Genomic DNA, 9,759 nt, shown 5'->3' with positions numbered 1-9,759 from the left:
TAGGCTACTGACAAAAACATATTTTAGCTCGAATTTTCTTTACTTTTATTATTTACACTCTTTGTTCACTTTAGTGGAAAAATTCAAACGCAAAAGAAAAGTTGTCACCAAATAAAAAAATTAAAAAAAAAAAAAAAATATACTAGTAAGAACCAATAATTCAAACTATAAAGTTGAAGAACTCGGACTATAAACATTGATTACTTTACTTGAACACTAAAACACCATAATTTCTAACAATTATAATGCCAATGTCTCCAATAGAATGCCCAAAAAATATCACCGAATTTGTCCGAAATCAAGGGCATGGTGTAAAGGGGCTAGCTGATATTGGTATTACTTCTTTGCCTAACCAATACATACAACCCGAAGAAAAGAGGTTGAATGAACAAAAAATCACCCTTACTAAAGATGGTGAAGATCTCTCGATTCCCATCATCGACATGTCGAATTTAGACAAGAATGAAATCGAAACACTCATTTGTAATGCTGCAGAAAAATGGGGGTTTTTCCAAATTGTCAACCATGGAGTGCCTCTTAAGGTGCTGGATGAAGTCAAGGCTGCCACGCACCGGTTTTTCGAGTTGTCGGTTGATGAGAAGGCCAAGTATTTGGAGAAGAATTCACCCTCCGAAAACGTCAAGTATGGGACTAGCTTTTCACCCGACTTTGAGAAGGTTTTTGAATGGAAGGATCACCTTAGTCTCTTTGTAACTTCTGAGGAGGATGCCCTTGCTCATTGGCCTCTGCCATGCAGGTAAAGTTGTTAAATTTAAACTTTCATTTATTTGGCTATTGATATCTTTGATTTGTATGAATATACCTCTATGTCCATATTCTTTTGCTCGCTCCATTGCCAATATTATTTGTGTTAAATTTGAAACCTGAGACATAATTTCGGTTAATCTATAAAAGTTTATAGTCATGTGAGATTTGTTAGGTTTGTTTCATTGTAAATTTTTATTACATCAAGTTTTTATAATATTTACAGGTATAGAAATGTAAATATATATGTTTTAAGATATGTCATGAATCTTGAATGACCTTTAAAAATCAAATAGGACAAAAAATAGGGATGGATGGAGTAATTAATTTAAGCAAAATGTTAGGGTGATCCATGGAACTTTTTTTATATAATAAAAAATCAATCATGGGGATCTATTTGTATCAATTTAGATTTTTGACTGAGTTGGTCCTTTAGCATAACATTAGAGTTAGAGCAATGACTAGAGCCTTGATAAATTGGGTTAAATTGAAATCATTGGTGGTTTTGAATATGTACAAGGTGGGTGACCACGCAAAATTTTATTTTATTTTATGAAGTATTCTTTTTCCACTATATATATTTATATATATAAAGAGAGTTGGTCAATGATTTAATCTTCAATTATATCATAAATTTGATAATTTAGTACATTGTATGTTTTGTTAAGGAAAATTTGCAAATTGGAGTCATTTAAAGTTAGTATTTTGCAAATTATAGCCATTTAAAAAAAAATGCAAATTGCAGCCCAAAAGTTCGTATAAATTATAAATTGCAGCCTGATATAACTTTTTCATCGGTTTACATGTCGAAAAATCTTCGGTTAAGGTTTTAAAGGCCATTTTCGTACTTATAAGGGTCCGAATTGAGCTCGGAATTAGCAAAAAAATAACGTAAGTGCCTCGTTTTGCGTGACAAAAGTGTATAGATTTGTGGGCAACTATTTTTTGCTTTTGAAAAAGAAACACTTACGTTATTTTTTTGCTAATTTCGAGCTCAATTCGGTCCCTTAAGACCTAAAATGACCCCTAAAACCTTATCCGAAGATTTTTCGACATGTAAACCGATGAAAAAGTTAAATTGGGCTGCAATTTACAATTTGTACGAACTTTTGGGATGCAATTTGCAATTTTTTTAAAATAACTGCAATTTACTAACTTTAAATGGCTGCAATTTGCAAAATATCCTTTTGTTAATGAGAATTATGTAGATTTACAAATTAAGGGTCCGATTTTATAGAGTTGCACCGGATTATTGTCATTGTTTGCATTTGTACCCCTACTTTTGAGTGGAATGGATGATTTTCACATGTGATGATAAAAAGTGTTGAAAACGTATGTAAATTGTTCCCATGATACATTCACTAGTAGAAAAAACAAATTGGCAAGCGGTTCAAACCCCCCAATGGCAAGCGGTTTTGAACCACTCCCTAATGGGGGGCTTGCCAATGACCATTCAAATGGCAAGCGGTTCAGAACCGCTTGCCTTTTGATGAGAATGGCAAGCGGTTTGGCGCCAAAACCGCTTGCCATTACACATGACATACTCTTATGTCAATTGTAATGGCAAGCGGTTTTGGCGCCAAACCGCTTGCCATTCTCTTCAAATGGGAAGCGGTTCTGAACCTAAACCGCTTGCCATTCTTTTCTTTTTTTTTCCAAAATTATTATTAATTTGTAATAATATAATTAGTGACCTGTTTTAATATAAATAGTCATGTCTTAATTATAATAGGGACCTGTCACAATAATATTAATATTAATATTATTAATAATAATACAATAATAACATGAAATAAAAATTACATATATATATATCATATCAAAAGTAACATCATTGTAATTAATGTTAATATAAAAAAAAAACATATACTAATAACTAAAATAATGTTCATCATACTAATAACTAAACTCAATTTCACTAATTAATTTGGTGTGTGTGCACCCACTCCGACAATACTAATAGATGCCATCAAATGTCACGAAATAAGCCCACATGTCGCGAATGTCATCGATTTCTTTGCTTGTTAACGGGCCTTCCCTTTGAATCGCGCAAACCTTTAGGAAAAAAAAAACAAACATTATATATATAACACTTGACTATTATAAAAAAAATTAAAAAAATTAGCTAGCTAGGACTAATTGATGCCATTTACAAATCACATCAAAAGAGCATTATGCCATTTACAAATCACATCAAAAGAGCATTACGCATTTTACCCATTGATGCCCCACATAAGTCCTATATGACTTGTACTTTTCCCATTTTCTACATTTCATATCATATGCACTAATTCTCTATCAAAACAAGTCAATATTACCTAATCTTAGGTGTCTAAGGCTTGAAATCACATCAAAAGAACATTTTACTAAGTTTTAGGACGCAATTTATACAAGATGCCCCAAAAAAGGCCTATATGACTTATACTTTGTCCATTTTCTACATTTTTTATCAAATGCACTAATTCTTTATCATAACATGTCAATATTACCTAGGATTTGGTGTCTAAGACTTGAAATCACATCAAAAGAACATTTTACTAAGTTTTAGGACACATTTTATCCATGGATGCCCCAAATAAGGCCTATATGACTTCTACTTTGCCCATTTTCTACATTTTTTATCAAATGCAAAAAATGTTTATCATAACATGTCAATATTACCTAGTACTTGGTGTCTAAGACTTGAAATCACATCAAAAAAACATTTTACTAAGTTTTAGGGCCTATTTTATCCAAGGATGCCCCAAAAAAGGCCTATTGTACTTCTACTTTGCCCATTTTCTACTATTCTAGTCAAATGCACTAATTCTTTCTCATAACATGTCAATATTACCTAGTCTTAGGTGTCTCAGATTTGAAATCACATCAAAAGAACATTTTACTAAGTTTTAGGACGCATTTTATACAAGATGCCCCAAATAAGGCCTATATGACTTCTACTTTGCCCATTTTCTACATTTTTTTATCAAATGCACTAATTCTTTATCATAAAATGTCAATATTACCTAGTTTTTGGTGTCTAAGACTTGAAATCACATCAAAAGAACATTTTCCTAAGTTTTAGGACACATTTTATACATGGATGCCCCAAATAAGGCCTATATGACTTCCACTTTGCCCATTTTCTACATTTCTTATAAAATGAATTAATTCTTTCTCATAAAATGTCAATATTACCTAGTCTTAGGATTTTAAGGCTTGGAATCACATCAAAATGCATTTACTAAGTTTTAGGACGGATTTCATCCAAAATGGCCCAAATAAGGCATATGTGACTACTACTTTGCCCAATTTCTACATTTTTTTATCAAATGGACTATTTCTTTCTCATAACATGTCACTATTACCTAGTCTTAGGTGTATAAGGTTTGAAATCACATCAAAATAACAATTTACTAAGTTTTAGGACGCAATTTACCCAAAATGGCCCAAATATGACATGTATGACTTCATTACCAAATTCACTATCAATTACGCAACAAGTTCAAAAAATTTTACCACAATGGCCAAATTCACTTTCATTTACGCACCAAGTTCATAAAATACTACCACATTCCCCGAGCTGCTACCAACGCTGCTGCCATATGGCTGCTGCTGCAGCTAGCTTGGCTGCTGGAGCTAGCTGGGTTGCTGCCGTGGTTGGCTCATCAGGAATGTTAAACACACTCTGTAAGAATGACAACTGTCAACGTTAATAGTTTTTTATAAAAAAAAAACAAAAAAAAAGGAGAAGCAGGCCCAGCAGTCCAGGCAACTACCGCAGCCTAGGCAACTGCCCAGGCAGCAGCAGCAGCCAGGAAGCAGCAGCAGCCAAGGCAGCAGCAGCAGCCCTGGCAGCAGCAGCAGCAGCCCTGGCTGGCCCAGGCAGCTGCAGCAGGCCCAGGCAGCTGCAGCAGGCCCAGGCAACTGCCCAGGTAGCTGCAGAAGCCAAGGCAGCTTTTAGGCAGAAGCAACAGGCCATGGAAATTGCCGAGGGGAATTGCGGGTTTTGCCTCTTTCATGTACTACATGATTTGTAAGCCAAAATAAAACAACAAATTCAAAACATTTAATAATCCATTCATTCATTCATAGCAATCCATTCAAACATTATAATTTACTAACCAAATTTAACAAACTAATTAACATGTTAACTAAATGTGTTCATTAAATTTAAACAATTAAAGTAACAATTAACATACTTTATGGAAAAAAAATCACAATTAATAAAACAATTAAGATAAATGTGTTCACTAAATTTGAAACCCTAACTTTAAAGTTTGGAATAAACAAACAATTAATACATATTGAAGTAAAGTTTAGCAAGAGCTCACCCTAATTTGAGAGTGAGAGTTAACTGTTGTGCCTTTGAAAGAGGTAGTAGCTTCAATTAGGGCAAAGAGAGAGAGGTGTGGTGGTGGGGCGAAAAATCAGAACGCACACCACCAGGCACCGGCCACCCACGAACTGATGACACCCACACCCACGAAAACACCAGCAACCACCAGCAACACCTCCCCACGAGCGCAGCAACCCACACGAACACAGCAACCCTCAGCTCGCACAGTCCATTCGCAGCTACTTACATACAAACCCGCGAAAATAAAAATAAAAAAAAAAAAGATAAGGGAGTGAAAGGAGTGGTGGCGGCGGCGGCGTGGTGGTGGAGGAGTATGGCTGAGAAAGAGAGGGGAGTGAAAGAGAGGAGAGAGCAGCTACTGTATGTTTCAATTGGGGGGGATTGAAATTTTGCCCGAAAATTTCGACTAAGGAGTTGAACTCGATCTCCCGCATTTTTTTTTTTTGAATTGGGAAGCGGTTCGGGGTTGAACCGCTTACCATTATAACAAATGGGAAGCGGTTCAACCCCGAACCGCTTGCCAATACTTGTAATGGGAAGCGGTTCACCCCAAAACCGCTTGCCATTCTAAACAAGAGTTTTTTTTTTAAAAAAATTGGGTCTTTCGAAGCGGATTTGAAAAACCGCTTGCCAATTGGGGCTTCCCACACTACTAAAATTCGGCCAAATTGCGACCGTCTCTGACGGTCGCAGATTATAGTAAAAACGGTCGCAATTAGCATTTGCGACCGTCAACGGTCGTAAGGTGGTGGTCGTTATTCACGTGGTCGCAGATTTTTTGACGGTCGCAGATTTTTTGCGACCGTTTTTATTATTTTCAGCGACTGTTTAGAAAAGGGTCGCAAAAATAAAAATTGCGACAGGTAATATCAGCGGTCGCAATTTTGGAATTAGCGACCGCCATAAGCCGTCGCTAAAATTTAAAAAAAAAAAAAAAAAAAAAAAAATCACCTGTAACCACCTCAACCACCACCCACTCACCCTTGACCCCACCGAAACTAGATCCCACCTACCCAAGCCACCACCACTGCCCACCGTAAACAACTACTATTCGCCGCCCTCTACCCACCACCACCTTCGCCCACCTTCAACCATGAATACCCACCACCACCCACCCACCCTTAACCCAAAAAAAACATAAATTTATCAAAAAAATCAACCCAGAAATTGAACCAACAAAAACATCCAATTAAACCAACAAAAACAACCCATATAATTTCGAACAAATTTACAAAAATCAAACAAAAAATCGAAATAAAATGCACAAAAATTAAATAAAAATCAGCAAAAAAGACGAACACAAATCAAACCCACAAACACTAAGCAAAATTCGAACAAAAATTCAACTCAAAAAAACCCACAACAATTCGAACAATCACACAACTTCGACAAAAACTGAACCACTATTTGAACAAAATCAACAAAAATTCGAACCAAAACTCAAACAAAAACACACAAAAATCGAACCAAAACTCAAACAAAAACACAAACAAAAATCGGAAAAAATTTGAACAATCATGGAAATTAGAGAACAAAATAAAACAACAAAAATATAATAAAAATTCAGAGAAGAAATACATACCTTTCACAAAATTTCTTCCTCTTTAGGTTTATATGGTCAAATTCGACCATAAAAACTCAAGATCTGGAATTTTTATGGTCGAATTTGACCATTAATACCAAACTCTGACGAAAATACAACACTACAATTCATTAGTTGACATAAATACTAAGAAAAAGATAAAATGAAGAAGAAACAAAGATGGAGGAAGGTGAGGAAAGAGAACGAGAAGGAGAAGGAGAAGAGGAAATAGTACGGGAGGAAATTTAGAGAAAGAGAAAGAGAAAGAGAATTAGAGAGAGGAAGAACGTGAGAAGGAAAGAGAGGCGATACGAAAATGAAGGAGTAGCGGCTGTGAAAATATTAGGGTTAGGGTGAGTTTTAATCTCTTTTATACCCTTTTTTTAAAAATAAAAAAAATAAAAAAAACACAATTACGACCGTCTCTTTGACATTTACGACCGTCTCAGAGACGGTCGCAGATTTTGACATTTACGACCGTCTCTATGACGGTCGCAGATTATGACGTTTACGACCGTCAGAGACGGTCGCAGATTTTGACATTTACGACCGTCTCTTTGACGGTCGCAGATTATGACGGTTACGACCGTCAAAGACGGTCGCAGATTTTGACATTTACGACCGTCTCTTTGACGGTCGCAGATTATGACATTTTACGACCGTCTTTGACGGTCGCAAACGGTTTATTTTAATTTGGAATTATTTTTAATTGTTCAAACATCCTAGCGACCGTCTAAAAGGCTAAAAACGGCCGTAAAACGGTCGCAAATTTGCGACCGTGTTCAAAGCAGTCGTAATATTCCGACCGCATAAAAAACGGTCGCAAAATATGAATTTTGCGACCGTTTTTCTGACGGTCGTAAAAAAACGGTCGCAATTTAGCCGAATTTTAGTAGTGCCATTTAGTTTTTTCTACTAGTGATTATATGTAAATGTAACTGAATTAAAAAAAATAATAATAATAAAAAGAAAAAAAGGAACCTCAATGCATGTGGGGCAAAGTGTGTTGGCCTTATTAAGAGTGTGTTTTATTCACTTGATTTTTACTTATTTAAATTTATATGAACTTATCTGAATTTATTTCGGTTATAAAATAAACTTGGGCAGTCCTGATTAACCCTTATCACAACTTATCTGAACTTATTTTTCCTGAACTTATCTATCTGAACTTATTAACTCTCATCTGAACTTATTTTTTCTGAAATAAGTGAAAATAAGGTGAACAAAATAGGACTTAAGTGGGTTCTATTAATGATAGATTGGTGTAGCGACTGACAAGTGGCCTATGTTCATTATTAACATAGTATTAGATCTAATTTAAAATCTTAAGACTCAAATTAATAGACTAAATTTTAGGTTGAGTTGATCCTTTGATAACTTTCCTTTGAAATAGAATGTGTATAGTGTACAAACTTGGGCAACAACAAAATAATTGGAGTACGAGAATAATAATTAAAGTTTAGAATAAAGTTGATTATGACAATAGCCATTAGTTTTTTGTAACATACTTGACTTTTCAAGCTGAAATGTCATATAATCATGACTCTTTGATTTTTTTATTTTTTTTCTACGTAGGGATGAAGCAATGGAATACTTGAGAAGTACCGAAAATGTGATAAGAAAACTTTGTAACATACTAATGAAGGGATTAAACGTCCATGAGATTGATGAGCAAAAGGAGTCTCTTTTGATGGGTTGCAAGAGAATGAACCTAACTTTTTACCCAAAGTGTCCAAACCCTGAGTTAACCTTTGGTACCGGTCCTCATTCAGATGCATCAATCATCACCATACTTCTTCAAGACGACGTTGGTGGCCTCTATGTTCGACGGTTTGATGATGAGAGTTGGATTCATGTGCCTTCTATCAATGGTGCTCTCGTAGTCAATGTTGGCGACGTGCTTCAAATACTTAGCAATGGCAAGTATAAGAGTGCGGAGCACCTTGTTATCCCTAATGCAAGCAAGAGTAGAGTTTCGGTCCCCATTTTTGTGCATCCAACTTCAGATGATGTTATTGGTCCGTTACAAGAGATTATAGATAGAGGAGAAAAGCCAGTTTATAAAGATGTTCTTTTCTCGGATTATATTGGGCACTTCTTTAGTAAGCCTCATGATGGTAAGGCCACGGTCGAGTTTGCTAAGTTCTAGCGTTCAATAATCATGTGTCATTACTCATTAATATTAATAAAGATGAAAGATCATGTACAAAAATGTATTTACAGGAAAACTCTATAGATCATGATCTTTTAATCAAAATATCTTTCCTTTAATTCTAGCTAGATCAAGTTAAATTATTGTTTGCTTATCTTATACTTCATTTGTTCTTTTTTACTAGATGGGATGCGTAACAGTGCATAATTTAAAAATTTAATATCTTTAATTTAAATAAGTAATAAAGATTATTAAAAAAAAAAAAATCATGAAAGTATGTAATGAAACAATTATAAGAAGATCGACTATGTCATCTTTCCTTACATGTATTAAAAAAAAAAAAAAAAAAAAAAAGGTTAGTCAAAGGAGAATGAGTAAAAAGTGGCAAAGTCAAACTACATTGTTTTTGTCAAGTTAATTGTGAACTTTTATTTATTTTTTTTTTTTTTTGTCAAGTTAATTGTGAACTTATTGAGCATATGTAATTGAAAAAAAAAAGCAAAAATTGGTATCATTAATCCCAATTTTGATCCATTTATTTTAATTAATCCTAACTTTTAATTATTTTTTAATAATCCGAATTTTGGGGTGCATTTTTTCTATCAGGTCATGACCGGTCAACAACCTATTATAATAGGTTACTTGACATGTGTCAAGAATTTTTTGGTCAAAAATAAAATAAAAAATAATTTTCTTTAAAAAATAAAAGAATGAACAAAAAAATTTAAAACTACCACCAGCACCCCCTCCACTTATCGGAAAACACCCTACCCCCTCCCCTTTTCCCCGCCAGCTCGCTGGAAAACACCCCCATCCCTTCCTTTTTTCCCTGCCGACCGCCGGAATACATCCTACCCCTTCCCTTCCCTCGTTGCCCTTCCCTTGCTCCCGAAAAATTCTATAGCAACCTCAGATCCACCT

The 9,759-nt window shown here is 34.9% G+C and overlaps 1 pseudogene; it reads left to right on the top strand.

Moving 5' to 3' along the window:
* The first annotated feature begins 245 nt into the window (after positions 1–245).
* LOC145578170 (feruloyl CoA ortho-hydroxylase F6H1-3 pseudogene) lies at positions 246–8,835 on the top strand (annotated as a pseudogene).
* The last annotated feature ends 924 nt before the right edge of the window (positions 8,836–9,759 follow it).

This window comes from Chenopodium album, chromosome 14 (genome assembly GCF_948465745.1).
Source record: "Chenopodium album chromosome 14, dcCheAlbu1.1, whole genome shotgun sequence".
Lineage (NCBI taxonomy): Eukaryota > Viridiplantae > Streptophyta > Magnoliopsida > Caryophyllales > Amaranthaceae > Chenopodium > Chenopodium album.
The sequence above is the reverse complement of the archived record's forward strand: the minus strand, read 5'-3'. Positions and strand labels throughout refer to the sequence as shown.